The sequence below is a fragment of the Zalophus californianus genome, chromosome 11 (assembly GCF_009762305.2).
Source record: "Zalophus californianus isolate mZalCal1 chromosome 11, mZalCal1.pri.v2, whole genome shotgun sequence".
Lineage (NCBI taxonomy): Eukaryota > Metazoa > Chordata > Mammalia > Carnivora > Otariidae > Zalophus > Zalophus californianus.
In genome coordinates, this window is record NC_045605.1 from 109223067 (window position 1) to 109240127 (window position 17061).

Here is a 17061-nt window from a genome sequence, read left to right on the forward strand (position 1 = left end):
GCCCAGATTGGGGGTGGGGTGGGCATCTGGAAGAGAACCCAGAAATAGAGCTTCCCCTTGCACCTGCTCCAGGAGCTCCAGGCCTCTGGCCCCTGGAGGAACCCGATGTCCCTGCCCAAGTGCAAATCTCAGAGAGGATTTGCTCCCCGCAGGGTCCAGCTGGCCTTCTGGGGCCTTTGTTTTTAGGGAGAGTGTGAGGGGAGGGCTGTAGGATACTGAAGCTCATGGCCACTCCCAGGACTGAGAGAGAGGCTGGGCAGGGAGCAGGCAGCGGTTGGTGACCCTCCCCTCCTCTCCAGGGCAGGCCAGCTGGGGCCCAGCTGGGCTGCTTGTTGACATGGGGAGGCCAGGGGGAGGAGGGAGGCTGGGGGAGGCCGAATCCAGGCAAGTTCCAAGTGTAATTGCGTTTGGACACTTAAAAGGAATCGTGTGAAGTGGGCAGCGGCTCTGAAGTCCACGCCTTATTTGGTCTGGAAATCTGTTTCTTTCAAAACTAATGAGAGGCGCTTGTGAATGGTAATGCCATCCTTGGCCTGTGTTTGCTGGGTCTCCTTGCCACCCAGCGTCCCTGCGTGGAGCAGCATGTCGGGGCTGCAGGGGACAGGCCTGGAGGCCGGGCTCCTGCAGGGACAGTGAGAGAGCCCCAGCTGGGCTGGCGAAACCACGGCCTCAGGCTCCGTGTGTGGGCCTGGCAGCATTCACCCATTCATGCCCGCCCTCCCGCCACAAGGTGTAGGACTCAGTGCTGAGGTGACACGGCCACAGTCCCTGCTCCCTCACATCCTGTCATGCTCTGACCCGCCACCGCTCTGCCCTCCCCCCAGCAGAGAGGAGCTTTATTTTTAATTGTCACCTGCCATGGGCCTGCCACACCCCACCCCACCCCACACCCCCTCCTGAGGGTGCAGGCCAGGACCCCCCTCTGCTGGGGTCCCTAGGGGGCAGGAGGCAGGCTCTGGCGGGCTAGCTCCTGACAGGGCCCTTCTGGGGTCCCCCATGGCCCTGCTGCTCTTGGATGAGGGCCGGGGTGGGGAACAGCCCTCCCGCGGCCCCTCCCACGGCCCCTCCGACTCTGTGAGGTCGCACAGCCCCCGAGGGAGTGTTCTGAGCATATGGGCCCCCGGCTGATGAACCAGAAGCGGAAGTTGGGCAGGGCGGCTCAGGTGACCCAAACACATGTAAAACCACACCCGGACAGGAGGCCAGGTATATCAGGACGGCTTCTCTGAGGAGGGGACGATGGAGCCCGTGGGAATGTCAGGCAGGAGTGGCTCTGGTGAGAGGGGGACGGGAGGCATCCCCAGCAGAGGAAATGGCAGGAGCAAAGGCCCTGGGGCAGGGAGGCTTGTGGCACAGGTGAGTTGAGGTAGATGAGACCCAGCTGCCAGGCAACTCTGAGGAGCCCCTCTGGGCCCAGGACCTGGCCACCTTGTGCTGACCTCACCTTTCTACTGCCATCTGTGCCATGTGCTCGGAGGACAGGTGCAGGGCTGACAGTGGCAACCACAGCTGCCTCTTCCCGCATCCTGTGAGCCAGGGCCTGCCTCAGTTCCATCATTCAGTCCTCACAGCGTCCCCCGTTTTACAGATTCATTCATCATGTACAGACTGAGCACCTACTACGTGCCAGGCACTGTGCTAGGCTCCGGGAACCCACTGATGAATGAGACAGATAGTGATCCCTGCCTACAAAGTGCCCGGATCCTGGAAATGAGGAAACTGAGGCCCAAGGAGCAACTCCGTGTTTCCCTTGGCCGCCTGCACCCCCCCTGCAGGACCTGAGCTGGGGCCGGGGTCCGCTTCATCTCTGCATCCCCAGCACTAAGCATGGAGGTGTTGGGATATGAGGAGAGGTCCAGAGCGCTGGGATCTAGTCCTGGCTTTGCCTCTGATGAACTGAGACAACTGGGCCTCGGTTTCCCCAGTTGTACCATGGAGTGGTGGTGGGGGACTGGGTGAGACCTCTGCTCCGTGCCCGTGCTCACCCTTCGCTCCAGCTCTACTAGGCTAGTTCTTCTTTTTTCTCAGCAGGGCTACTGAGATATAATTCACATACCAAACAGTTCACTTTCAAGCGTACGGTGGTTTTAATATATTTGAAGAGTTGTGCAGCCATCACCACAGTCTCCCTAGGGAACATTCTAGTCACCCCCGAAAGAAACCTGGTACCCATGAGCAGTCACTCCACATCCCCCTTTCCAGCCCCTGGTGACCACAGATCTACCGTCTGTCTCCGTGGGTTTACCCGTTCTGGACGTTTCATAGAAATGGAATCACACACTTAGTGGTTTTTGCATCTTGTTTATTCCACTCAGTAAAAGTCTTCAAGGTTCATCCACATTGTGGCACGTGCCAGTGCTGCGTCCCTTTTTATGGTGATAGGCTGGTTCCTTAGGGCCCTGTGCTCTAGGACCCCTTCTCTTCCACTTCACTAAGATCCTCCGGGAGACAAGGCCAGTGTAGGCTTGGTCGGCATCTCCCAAGTTAATCCCTTCTCCCTTTTGGTTTCAGCTCTGGAGATTAAAAAAAGGTCTCTCCGAGGTCTAGCTGGCTTTCCTGATGGGCGAGGGTGAGTGGGGCCCCCTCCTCCTCCACTCTCCCCCTTCTCCAACCAGGCTGGACCATCGGTGATGGAAAGTGCATCTTGGGAATCTGCAGAAGCCTACGTTCTCCTTTGTCCTGCATGTGGGAGATTACTCATTTGTTCATTCATGCATTCATTCATCCACCCATCCATCCATCCATCCATCCACCCACCTATCCATCCATCCACCCATCCATCTATCATCCACACACCACCCATCATCCATCCATCATTCATCATCCATCCACCCATCATCCATCCACTCTTCCATCCATCCGCCCATCCATCCATCCACTCATCCATCCATCATCTACACACCACCCATCTTCCATCCATCATTCATCATCCATCCACCCATCATCCATCCACTCTTCCATCCATCCATCCACCCATCCACTCATCCACTCTTCCATCCATCCATCCGCCCATCCATCCATCCACTCATCCATCCATCCAACCACCCATCCATCCATCCACTCAGCCATCCATCTATCCATCCACTCATCCATCCATCCATCCATCCATCCATCCATCCACCCACCCATCCACTCATCCATCCATCCACCCATCCATCTATCATCCACACACCACCCATCATCCATCCATCATTCATCATCCATCCACTCATCATCCATCCATCCATCCATTCATATCTACTTTTAACACATATTTACTGAACACCCACAATGGTGCTGGGAAGAAATAGTGGATAAACCAGAACAGGAGGCGGGGAAGGTAGCTGAGAAAAGAAACAAATGAACACAAGAATTCCAACTGAAATAAACATCTTAAAAAAAAAAAGGGGTGCCTGGGTGGCTCAGTTGGTTAAGCAACTGCCTTCGGCTCAGGTCTTGATCCTGGAGTCCTGGGATCGAGTCCCACATCGGGCTCCCTGCTCAGCAGGGAGTCTGCTTCTCCCTCTGACCCTCCTCTCTCTCATGCTCTCTGTCTCTCATTCTCTCTCTCTCGCAAATAAATAAAAATCTTAAAAAAAAAAGAATTCCAACTGAGATCCATGCAGTGTGGAGAATGAACAAGGATGGTGATAGAGAATGATATGATGAGAGGGTGGGGAGGTGTGATGTAAGCCTAAAATTTTGACATCCTAATACCTAGGTCTGGCAGTATGTGACCTTACAAAACAAAAGAGACTTTGCAGATGTGATAAACTAAGGGTCTTGAGATGGAAGAAAATCCTGGATCATCTGGGTGAGCCTGCATAATCACAAGGTCCTTATAAGAGGGAGGCAGGAGGCTCAGAGTGATGTGTGATCACCGGTGTTGGTGGGGAGAGGCGGGATGACTAATGAACAAGGTTGGATGAATATGAAAAGGGACCTTGAGCTAAGGCAAGCAGGTGGCTCCGAAAGGTTGTAAAAGGCAAGGAAATGGGGTCTCCCCTAGGTGCTCTAGAAGGGACAGGCCCTGCCTCCTCCTTGGTGTTATGTTTCTGATCCCCGGAAGTACGAGAGAATAAATATTTGTTGTTTTAAGCTTCTGATTTTGTGGTCCTGTGTTGCAGCAGCCATCCAGAAGTAATACGGGTTGTAGGCAGCACTGGAAGCTCTCTGTGCTTGAGTGAGACCTGTAGCATCCAGGATAAGAACAGCAGGTGCAAAGGCCCTGAGGTAGTAAGGATTTGGTGTGTTAGCAGAACAGAAAGGGTGTCTGGAGGGTAGGATTGTGAAGGTGTGTGCAATGAGGCTGGGGAGGTGGGTGCCGCCTCTAGCTCCCTGACAGCCCAGGTGAAGTGCTGCCTCCTGGAGCCCAAGGTCAGGATGCTTGTGGGCGGAGCATCTTGGCCAGTTTCCCATATTTCCAGTTGGATACTCTCTGCCTAGTTTCCAATTCCTCACTTCCCTAGGGCCCAGAAATTTCCCAACTGCATCCACTTCTCTCTCTCCCCCATGGCCTGGACTCGGGGCAGGATTCTGGCAACTCTGGTCCAGACTCCCCTGTGACCTCCCCTCCACTTTAACTATACTTAACATTTTTGGGCAGTTAAGTAGTTGACTTGGGTGATGGTCCCAGGAAGCACTACAAGGAGGTGGGGAAGTGAGCCAGGGAGGAAAGGAGTCATGAGAATACCCCACCTTGTTTGAGGGGGTCTAGTCTTTAGCCCACCATGGCCTAAGTCTCGATCATTGGGTTATTGTGACAATGGACACCTGCAGACCCAGGCATAAGCCTAGGGCGGGTGGCTGGAGGGTGAGGAGACAGGCTGAGGCCAGCAGTCAAGATGGCGGTCAGACCCTTGCGGGGACTGGGGTAAACTGACTCCTGATTTGGGCTAACAGGAGGCTGGGAGGCCAGAGATGACATTGCACTAAGTCCCGAGGTCATGTTCTGCATTCCCATCAAGGCCTGCCATCAGTGCATATGTACAAATACAATGGAAGTGTGTCTTGGTGCCCACATCAAACTGGTTACAGTTTTCCCTGGGACTAGTGCAAAATCACTGCGTTGTTCTCAGGTCTGGGTGAGCTGCTGTCTTCTGTTTATGGAAGGCCATGGTTCCTAAGCTTTCCGGCACAAGTAGCTATTTTCCAGAGAAAACTCAAGATTGTTTTGCTCCTGGTACATCTGTTTGATCTGGAATTTCCCCTGAATCCTGGTTCCATCTGCCAGCTGAACAGATCACACTGATTGTGTGTGCGTGTGTGTGTGTGTGTGTGTTTCAAGTCATTCTTTTTCTTTTCTTTTTTTTTAAGATTTATTTATATATTTTAAAGACAGAGAGAGAGAGCACGTGCAAGTGCAGGGAAGGGGGCGGGGTGGAGGGAGAGAGAATCTCAAGCAGACTCCACGCTGAGCGTGGAGCCTGACACGGGGCTCGATCTCACGACCCGAAGACTACGATCTGAGCTGAAACCAAGAGTTGGACACTTAACCAGGTGCCCCTCAAGTCATTTGTTTCTCTTCTTAAGTTTTAAATACCAGGATATTCAAAACATGGCGGTGAAATGCACCTAATGTAAAATTTGCCGCTTGGATCATTTTTAAGTGCATAGTTCTCTGGCATGAAGTGCATTCACACGGTCGCACAACCACCACCACTGTCCATCTCCAGAACTTTTTATCTTGCAAAACAGAAACCCTGTCTCCATTAACCATTCACCCTCCAGCCCCACCCTCCCCCTGGCACCCCTTGTCCTACTTCCTATGAATTTCACGACTCTAGGGACCTCATAGAAGTGGAATCACACGGTATTTGTCTTTTTGTGACTGGCTCGTTTCACACGGCTTAGGGTCCTCAGGTCCATTGCGTCGTGGCCTGTGTCAGAATGTCCTTCCTTTTTAAGGCTGGTTACTGTTCCAGTGTAGGGACGGACCATATTTTGCTCGTCCATTCATTCACAGATAGACACGGTTTGCTCGCATGTTTTGGCTGTTGCTGATCCTGCTGCTATGAACACACCAAGTATCACTTTGCAAATGTCTTTTTGAGACCCTGCTTTCAGTCCCTTTGGGGATATGCTGGATCCTATGGTAATCCGAGTTTGACACTTTTGAGGACTCACTATGCTGTTTTCCATCCCCCCAAGGTCCCCCAAACAGCGCACAGTGGTGGCAGTTTCTCCACATCCTCACCAACACATGTCATTTCCCATTTTTTCCTAGTGGCCTCCTGATGGGGTGTGAGATGGAATCTTACTGTGGTGACCTATACTTAACTTTTGAACAAAGAAAACAGTACTATCCTTCTACCTAATTGAACCCAACTTGTGCCTTAACAACCAAGGACACACTGACGCTCCTTCCAGAAGAGGAGATGTAAAGTCCTACTGGCCCCTTATCCATCTCTGGGTGGTGTTCATTCCTTCTAGCTGAGCCACGCTTCCTTCTGGATCTTGTAGCTTGAACACTAGACACTGGGCAGCCACTATGAACACATTTCCTATCAGCTAGAGCAGGAAGGGGAGAGGGGGAAAGAGCGCATCCACACCCACAGCAGCCCTTGTTCCTGCAGCTCCAACGAAGCAGGTGGACTTCCTTTTCCTCTACTCATCCCAGACCATTCCCTTGGCCCTCTGCACTCATCTTGGCTTGTCTTGGTTCTTTGCCTGGCAGAGTGATCCAAACCTTCATCCCTGAAGGTTCCGTGCCATCCGGCGGGCCTACCTCTCTTGGGTTGCTGGAGTTTCCCACACATGCGTACCAGGACATGGGAGTTCTGAGGGTGCATGCTCCCAACTGCCTGGTAGGTCCCCCTTTTCTGCTTGGAACCAGGACCAGTCATCCTAGACAGCAGAGTAAGCCCTTTCTTTGCCTCTTGGGTCCTGGGTCCTAGGTCCCTTGCATCCTAGGGTCCTGCAAAGTATTGTTCCCCAGCCATTAAACGGCCATCCCTTCACTCAAAAATACTTAGGATGGTGGGGAGCATGGCAAAGCAGAGTTCAATAAGCCTACTGATGCACTTCCTTTGTGGAGAAATGAGTTCCTCGAACAGAAGCAGTATTCTAGAACTTGCATAATGACCAAGGCATTCCCTTAAGTCCATGGATGGTGACTGTCAGGATTCCTTGCTGGCAGAGAAGGCAAAATCACACTGGGAGCAAGTGGTTACTCCAGGAAAGACAGGTTGCTATCCCTTCCATGACAGAAGGGGTTCAGTGAAATCAGACTGCCACTAAGTGGCTGGCTGTCCTCTGGGGAATGGCACTCTTTCCGGGGCGTCTGGCTCTCAGCCCTGACTGAGCTCTATCAGCTTTGCTGAGGGGAAGCCTGAGTTGCTGAGCTCATGCAAAGCAGGGCAGTTGAGGACACAGACCAACATCCGGACAGGGCCATCTGGTCCACCCGATTATTGGGAGCCTCCTCCGTGAAGCTGGCCTTTAGTAAGGCTTTACGTGGGACACAAGTATCTATCTGCCCACTCTGTGCCCACTAGAAGAGATTCTTCCCCAGACCTTCTGTGACCAATCTTGTTCCTTTCGAGAGTCCTTCACCATCCATTAGGCGCCGCCAATGAGGCAGTGTAGACCCATATGTCTGACCATCTACCCTTCCAAGTAAAATGAAGAGTCAGGGGTGCTGTTGGAAATTCTGTCCTTAGCCACTTCAGGACCACCTCCGACCACCTCCCTGGAGCTGCAGAGCTGCAGCTGTCTACTTTCTTTTGGGTCACTCAGCCCCAGCCGTGGAGAAGCTGTACTGCAGCCTGGATGAACTGCAGAGTCTTCTCTTGTTCCGGACCCCACTCAGACCTGGGAGAGCACATGGCATGGCATGAGATGCATGTTGCATCCCAAATCTAAAGAGGCCCATTAGGCATTGTGCTGTTTGCTTCGTAGTAGGAGTGGTCTGGTCTAGCAACCGGTACTTCCTTTTGGAGGGGATGTCGCAACGTGCCCCAGACAAATGTAGCACTAGCCATGTCACTGAGATCATAGGCCCCTGCACTTTGTGGGATTCACTTCCCACCTTCTGATATGCACATGTCTCCCAAGATTTCCAGAGTATTTGTGCCTCTTGCTCATCAGGTCTGAGCTACACAGTGTCATCAGTACTGTGAATCAGTGTGTTGTCCTATGGAACAGTGAGGTCCCCAAGTCCCAGAGTGCTAGGTTATGACGCAGGGCTGGACATTTGATGGGCCTAAGGGGCACTGTTTTCACTGCCCAGTGAAAACAAACTTCCCATTTGCCTGTGTTTTATAAATGATGAGTATAGGGGTAAAAGGATTTGTTGAGTGTTGGGAGCCATGTTGATTTGCTCTGGTAGAGAGGCCCACATCTGGAAGAGCATGTGAAACTGAATTCACCACCAATTGAGTTTACAATATTCCTTTTGGTTTTCTATTTTGGGAGAGAGAGAGAGGCAGTTCTGGGGTGTTCTACTCAGCCATCTCTGCTACCATAGTCCTCCCCCAGCCAGCCAGGGAACCTCCACCTGCTAAGACCATCTATCCTACCCTGCTTTCCAGAATAAGGGGGATGACCTACAGGAGGACTTGGAGGACCCACAGAGCTTGGTATGAGATGGATCAGTCTCAAAACCCTGTTAACTGCTTGACATTCATAAGGAGGACCACAGGGGAGATGTGAGCTGCCCAGAATTCACATCAGCTCGGACCTAGGGTCCTATGCTCCCCTCCCCACACATCTGGATCCTTCCTTTTCTCCATTACAACTGCCCAAGTAAATGGCCTCTTTGGAAGGCAAGGAGGAGATCTGTACACTAAACATTTTTGGTAGACGAGTAGGGTCGTGCCTCAAGGGGCTCTGGGTAAAATCTGGGGGCTGGAAGAGGGGCCAGGACTCTCTATTGTGGTGATTCAGGCCAGGTCTATTGATCGGATCTAGAGGGTTTTTTCTTATTCCAGTCAAGGAAGGTCCTGGTGGGCTGCTCATCTGTTTGTGAATCATGTTAAATTATAGTCGTTCAGGTACAAAATGGTTGAATACCATCAATTTTACGTGATTAAACCAAACATTTTGGTCTCAGGTACTTCACGATCAAGTAGCCGTTGTCAAAGATCACCATGGGTCAAGCTCTTCTGGTTATTACTGTTCCTATTATGGTAACTATGCACTCCTTGGCTCCCTGGCCCTGGGCCACGTGGGGGCTCTATCATCTCTGTTGATTTCAGGAAGTCCACGTCGATGGTAGCATCTCCCATGGTCTTTCCTGGCAAGCCCCAACATCACATTTCTCCCACCTTGGTCCAGCACCCTTGGGGTAGGGGCCATTCCCATACATATTCCCGAAGTTTTTGCCAATGGGAACTGAAAACACTTCCCAATCCTTGGTTGTGTATAGTATGTCTTCCTGGGTCAGATTTTGTTTCCATGCTCCCAGATTGTGCTGGAGTTTGAGTGTAAGTGCAGATCTAGAAGCAGGAGGAAGAGGTGGGCTCCTGAGGACATATCTAGCTCAGGAGTGACCCTTATAGTTCCTTCAAGCTAATGCCCTTCGAGAGGGGACAAGGGCTGCTTCGATCAGCAAGAGAGGTTCCGTGGAATTTGGAGGTTCAACGTCTTCAGCTGTACTGGAGTCTTTTTAAATGGAATTCATTCCAGTGTTCAGGGTTCCCCTCTTCCTCAATTGATGCATTAATGTAATTGAGGAGGGCCGCGTGGCCACAAGTTGAAATGGTCATGTCATGTATAGCTCAGCCACCCCACAAGGTCAACGTTTGGGTTTGGATTTTCAGAAATTTCAACTCTGTGGCTATAAGAGATGTGGGCTTTTTTCAGGCAGTCATGGAAGTTTTCTGGTACTTTAACTTGGCCATGCACTGAATAGTTAAAGCCTTGAGCTCATTTTTTTCCCCTCTTAATTTTCCTGTGCCGTTAAAAGAGGCCCACCAACTCCATAGCATGTACACTCTGCTGGGTGTGATTGTCACTGTCAAGGAAAAGCATGTGTCACTTGACCCTTTATGGTACATGCTGGAAGCCTGGTTTGGGCAAAGCACACCGTGAACGCCCCCATTCATCACTGTCTTGAGAAATCACAGATCCCGTCCTCCCTCTAAATTCCGACCAAGCAGGATGTGTAGAAGAATGTAGTATCCAGCCTTCAAGGTCAGGGACTCCGGGGCTGGCCAATCCAGAGCATCTCCCTTGTAACGAAGAACATCAGGTGGCATGCCTTGATCTCAGAGCGCTGGCCACGCCAGGAGGGAGTGGCCACAGAGAGTTGCTTCCATATAAAAGCTCGCTGCATGCAGGTCCCCCACAGAGGTTGCTGCTGTGGATGATCCGTCCAGTCGGCCGTTCCCGGACGCCCTGTCCATGAGTCCCGCCAATAAACCTATGTCTCGATTGCTGTCTGCAGGGCTTTTCTTCAGTCTCGCTGGGTTATCACCCACCCTTGGCTTAGAGTCTGCAGGGTGCGGCTGCACAGCCTCCACGGGACTCATGGTGATTATTTAGGTAACCGTTTCGGCCCCCATGCATGCGTGAACACCAGCGTCCCAGTCTCTGCTGGCAATAAAGTGCCTTTAAATGTAATCAAGCCAGAGACCACATTGCAGATTCTCATCTCCAGACTTCATTCCTGTTACAGAAAATGGTATCCATCTAAGCTTGATCAAGAAAACAGAGCCTCTCCAGGTATTCCAGAAATACAGGCCTTTAATATAGAAATTGGGGCTTCTCTGTAGGAGAGGAGCTTTGGGGTAAAGGTCTGGAAATCCCAGAGGATCAGGGAAACAGTCACTGTTCACTTTAACCTGGAGCACTGGAGCGGAGGGACACGCAGCTCAGGGAGTGGTCCAGAGGCAACCACCTTTGGCCACCATGGGCGGGAGGTAGGAGCCCAGGAGGGGTGTTCAGAGTCACTGCTCATGCCTATCCAGGGCCAAGGGGAAGCTCCCGGAGACATCCGTGAAGCCGTTGTATCTGGTTGGCACATCATCTAGAGAATTCTGCTTTACAGATACCTTTCAAATCTTTTGAAAATTCCTCTTATTGGTAAACTCTTACCAGGAACCGTTCAGAGAAGGGGATTCTGAGACATGCGGTTCTCAGCTTTAGAAGGAGTGGCAGTGGCCCGTGGTGGGTATCCGACAACCCGTGTGTCAGCCAGGGCTGCCATGACCAAACCCCACAGGCTGGAGGGCTCGAACACATGGTTCCAGAGGCTGGGGAGTCCAAGAGCAAGGTCGACAGTGCTTGGGTTCTGGTGAGAGGTTTTCTCCTGGCCTTTGGACCACTGCCTTCTTGCTGTGCCCTCACGCAGCCGATAGAGAGCCACCAAGCTCTCTGGCGTCTCTCTTAGAAGGGCACTGATCCCTTCATGGGGGCCCCACCCGCATGACCCCATGTAACCCTCACCACCCCCAAAGGCCTGTCTCCAAATAACACATGGTTAAAGCTTCAACATGGGAATTTGGGGGGCGGGGCACAAAAATTCAGTCCACCACACTAGCACACTCTCTATGTCTCTTTTTTTATTTTAGTGCATAGTTTTGGTATTTAGGACCTTCGTTTTTGTGGTTGCAGTCATGACCTTACATAACATCCACAGTCCCTCATGTTTTTGGCCTTGGCCAATTGGTTTTCTACTCTGGGTGGTGTGCTTCTCTATTATGTCATTAACATTTTATTTAATTTCTTGAATTATAATTTTTGATACATGTTCTGTTCCATTGCTTTGTTTTCCTTGTGGGATTCCTCTTACGCATTTCTTGGATCTTCTTTGCCCATCTTCCCCGTCTGTAATTTTGTCTCAAGGTTTCATTTTGATTGGTAAAGTTTCCTGCTTTCCTTAAAGCCTCATTTGTGCTACTTCTTGGCTCTTCTTGGTTCCTTTCTGGTTCAGCTCTCATTTCTTAGATTCCTCTCTTGTTTTAATTCTTTTTGGTTCTGCCACCTCCTTTCAAATTTTCCCTGTTTTCCACTTGCTTCACTTCTGCGTCTGTTCTAATTCTTGCTCAGGCTATCTGGTCACAATATTTCTTACTATCTAAAATAACAGATATCATTCAGCCATAAAAAAAAAAAAGAAGAAGAAGGGAATCCTGCCAGTTACAACAGTGTGGATGGACCTGGGGGACATCATGCTGAGTGATATCAGTCAGACTGAGAGAGATAAATATGGTGTGATCTCACCTACCTGCAGCATCTAAGAAAAACAAAGTCACAGAAACAGAACAGATTGGTGGTTGTCAGAGGTGGGCAGGGGGGAGAGTGGGGGACATGGCGGAAGGGGGTCTAAAGCACAGACTTCCAGTGAAAAGATAAAATAAGCTCCGGGAATGTCAAACGTTCGAAATGTCAAATGTACAGCTTTCATCCGTTTGGAAGGCACGTCTTTGCAACTCGTCTTCCCGGGCTGTGGAGGGTTGTCACTGTTCCTCATTCTCTTTTGTACAGTGTCTTTCTTTTTTTTTTTTTTAAGATTTTTTAATTTTAAAGATTTTTAAAGATTTTTTATTTATTTATTTAACAGAGATAGAGAGAGAGCACAAGTAGGCAGAGCGGCAGACGGAGAGGGAGAAGCAGGCTCTCTGCCGAGCAGGGAGCCCAATGCGGGGCTTGATCCCAGGACCCCGGGATCATGACCTGAGCCAAAGGCAGCCGCTTAACCGACTGAGCCACCCAGGTGCCCCTGTACAGTGTCTTTCTGTGTGCGTGCGTGTGTGTGTGTGTGTGTGTGTGTGTTTTAAGATTTTATTTATTTATTTATTTGAGAGAGAGGGTGAGAGAGAGAGAGCACAATAGGAGAGGGAGAAGCAGGCTCCCCTCTGAGCCGGGAGCCCGACACGGGGCTCGATCCCAGGTCCCTGGGACCATGACCTGAGCCGAAGGCAGACGCTTCACCGACTGAGCCACCCAGGCGCCCCTGTGTGAGTTTTGACTACCGTTCTTTTCTGCTGCTCAAGTTTCTCCCAGGGAGATGAGTTTTTATGAATATTCGGAAGGAGAGGTGGGCTATAAACTGTCCCTCTTTTATCTGGACCTCTGTTTCACTCTCCCTCTGTCCCTGTCCAGAGTTGATGACAGCTTGCAGCCAATCATTCTTCAGTACAAACAAGCAGCGCCAAAGAACGGAGCACAAAATGCTTGGGGATCTGGGTCTTCCTAGGCCGCTCTTACCAGACTGCGGAGACCCTGTGAAGAGAGCAACAAGGAGGGCCACCATGTACTGTTGCTGGTTTGTGCACTGCTCCCCTGTTTGATGCAGGATGAGTGTCTCCAGTGTGGCACACCCAGCTAGCTCTGAGCCACTGCCTGGGTCCAGCTGCCAGGATGTTGCTGGCTTTCTGAGGGGCTTGCATGGTCCATTAGTCACCTGAGATGGGTGGGGGCTTCTCCTCTGCCCCACAAAGCAAATCTTGACCATGAACCTCCAGGCCCCCTAGCCTGGCTTAGACTCTTGCAGGTCAAGGCAGGACCAGCTCTCTCCAGCCTGGATGACCGCAAGTGCCTCCTTGGCCTCGAGTCCAAGGACCTCCCCTTCCAGACCCCAAGCACTGGGTTTCCTGGTTCTGGTCTCTGTCCCTTGGTCCTGGGACCAGCTGAGGAGCGCTGGGAAGCTGGCCTGGCAGCAAGCTCAAGGTTCAGGCTGTTCTCCGGGTGGTTGAGGGATCTGCCTCCACCCCTGCCCCACTGGCTCTTGCTCATCCCCTCTTGCCTTCCCTGCAGGCCTGAGATGGTCCTCCTGCGGAGCTCCCTTTCTGTGCTGTGGCACCCCCGAACTTCTCTCTCCCTCCTAGGATTCATCATCTGAGGGCAGGGATGCAAATGGCCACACCAGAGCAGGGTGTCCCACCCACGGCCCTCTTAGGGCACAGGAGTGAGGACACGTTTGTGCCAGGTAGCCTCCAGTACTAGTCCCAAGTGATTCCCAGGAGGCATCTGGTCTCCGGGGGAGGGGGTCTGCCCCCTGCTCTCTCTAATCCACCACCCCAGGCCATCACCCTTCAAAACCCCATCGTGTCTCTCCCCTGCCCAGATCCTCCAGCAGCCAGCCTTGCTTTCCGAGTGAGATCTGTACCCCTCAGTATGGAGGCCTGGCCATGAGGGTCTGCTGCTACCCCCTCACTTTGCCTCAGCCCTCTCCCCTCAAGGTCACTGTCCTTAGTCCGCTGTCACTCCCCCTATGTGCCACGCCTCCTCCTGCCCCACCCTGTGCCCAAACGCCTCCTCATCCTTCAGACCACAACTAAAATGTCACCTCCTCCCAGAAGCCCTCCCTGATCATCTCATCTAAAAATGGCCCCACTATGTGTGTGCTTTTTAGAATGGAGGTATAATTTACCTACTGTAAAATTTACCCTTTTATTTATTTCTTTTAAGAGAGAGAGAGCAAGAGTACGGGAAGGGTTACAGAGGGAGAGAGGGAGAGAGAATCTCAAGTGCGGGGCTTGATCTCATGATCCTGAGACCATGACCTGAGCTGAAACCAAGAGTCTGACGCTTACCTGATTGAGCCACCCAGGCGCCCCTAAAATTTACCCTTTTAAAGCATACAGTTCATTGATTTTTAGGATATTCACATGGCTGTGCAGACACCACAGCCATGTGGTTCCAGAACGCTTTCATCACCTCAAAAGAAACCTGGGGCCCATCAGCAGTCAGTGCCCACTCTCCCTCCCCCAGGCCCTGACTCCCCTAACTGCCTCTGTCTCTGTGCATTTACCTGTTCTGGACACTTAACACAAGTGAATCTGGCTTCTTCCACTGAGCAGACTCAGCACCTCACCCCTTTTTATGGCTGAACACCATCCCATTGCACCGCACGCCCCGTTTCGTTCATCCATCCTTTGCCCCTTTGTGCAGAATGCCCTGAGTGCTCCTGATATCCCCGAGTGCTCCCCTCATTTCCCATTTCCTTGATGGGACACCATCTCCGAGAGAGGCCTGGCTTGCGTGCTCCTGGCTGCGCCCGGGTGCCGGCACACGGGGGTGCTCAGCGAGCAGGGGTGTGTGCGCCGGTCACAGCGGCTGCCGCCGGCACCGGCCGCTCGCTGACTGTTCCAGGCTGATGGAGCTTTCGGTGCCGGGAGGACCGCGCCCTCCCAGCGACCCCAGCCAATGGCCAGTGTTGCGGGGCAGTTGGGGGACACCTGGCTTCCTCGCCCCTAGAGGGGCTGGTTCCTCGAGGTCCCCACTGGGACTGAGCCCGTTGCTGCCTTCTGTGAACTCTTCCCCTTCCCTGACCTGCTTCTCCGCTCCCCATCCAAACAAACTACCCCAAGCCCGTGTCAGGGTCTGCCCCCCCCCCCCCCGGGGTTCCCAGCCTAGGAGGACAGGCCTGCGCTTGGGCCTGACCTGCCAAGGCCCCAGAGTCCGCCCCACGCGCCCGCCTCTCCAGGCCTTCACCCCGGGCTCCCCACCGGCCTTCTCCCCGGGGCTGCACCGCAACCCCGGGCTCTCCCGCCCCCGCCCTGCTGACCGCGCCCCCTCTGCCCCTCCCTTGGCTGCCTCCCCAGGCAGCTCAGTTCCCAACACCGCAAATGATCTGGGTCTCCCCGGATTCTTGTGGCTTGTGTCACGTGTGAGAGAACTGAAAATAGCAAGTGCAGCCTGGCCTGGGAAGTATTTGCCTTTTCCGGGGGGGGGGGGGACTTGTCCCCAGGGCGCTGCCGCGGGCTTAGCTCACCAGCGCCCCTGCAGGCGGCGCCGGGCTCAGCGGCGGCCGCTGTGTCCCCCCCGCCCACTGTGTGACCGCGGACAGAGCACGTGGCCTCTCTGAGGCTCAGTTTCCCCAAGCACACCAGTGAGATAGTTGCCGCTCTGTTCTCAGCAGTAGTGTGGAGACTGAAGAGTGACACGGGATTTGGGGATTTGCCGTGACCTCAAACGCTGTTGTTTCTCACAGACGTGTGCTACGGTGGGGGGAGGAGCGGCACAGGGACTGAGGCTCTGTCGTGTGTCCTTTCTCCCTGCGCACCTGGGAGTCTGCACTGTCGTTGACCCCATGCTGTGGCCGCGGAAACCGAGGCCCAGCGAGGCGCCAGGGCGCCCGGAGCTCACGAGGGATACGAGCTCGACCCGACGAAGCCCGCGAGCACCTTCTGGGCTACTGGGTGGTGCCCAAGCCGGTCCTGCGTGCAGTCGGTGCCCGGTAGGGGGGACGGGTGAAGGGATGGGTGGATAAAACCACAAAGCCTCCTTTAGAAAGGCTGACGTGGGCGCATGCTCACGGCCAGTGCAGCTACGGGGGAACCCAGCCCCACGGTGGGCGGTGGGCCCGAGGTCCCCGGGAAAAAGCAAAGAACTAGGAAGGTACCAGAAGCGTCTAGAGCAGGCCCGGGGAGCCTGACCCGTGACGGTGGGTGTCCCCAGGCTGCAGGAACATTTGGGCCCCTCTTGGGATCTCCCGTGCACCCCACACCCCTGCAGCCTCACCAGGAAGTTCCCATTAATCCCCCTGTGAAGTCGGGAGCCAAATACAGAGGTGGTTGGCGTCTTGCGCAAAGTCACAGAGCGGCCCCCCCCACCCCCCCCCCCGCACGGTTTTGGGAACCGAGGGGGCATTTCTGAAATTCAAACCAAGTTTCGAGCCACCCCCCGGGTGGGTATCTTGGTAGAAAAACCTCCCTGTTGGTGGTGCAAGCCTCCAACAGTGGCCCTGGTGTGACATGAAGCCATCCTCAGGCTGAGCACGAGTCAGTGTCCCCACCAAGAGGGCGCCTTTCTCCACTGCAGCTTCCGGGGGACACTGGCAAGAAAGCAACATTGGAAACACAGCTGCGTGGTGGTGGGTGGGCTCTTCATTTCTGTGCGAGGAGGGGGAAGCTGGAGAGAGGAGGCCCCTGTCCCCTGGTGAATCTCAGGTTTGTTTTCTTGCCTGGAGTCGGGCCAAGCCCCCCCTTTCTCATCTACTCCGCACACTGCCAGCTCTGACTTTGCCCCGGTGCCTCGTCTGGGCTGGCCTCGTTTTGCAGTCCCAGCCGCGCCAGGGCCCAGCCTGGCCCTGCCCCAGGCCCGATGTGCTGTGTGTGGCCTGCCCACCGGGGGCGCCTTCCACGGCCACCTGGGGGGCCCGTGCTAGGGGACTGAGTCGATGGCGGGCCAGGG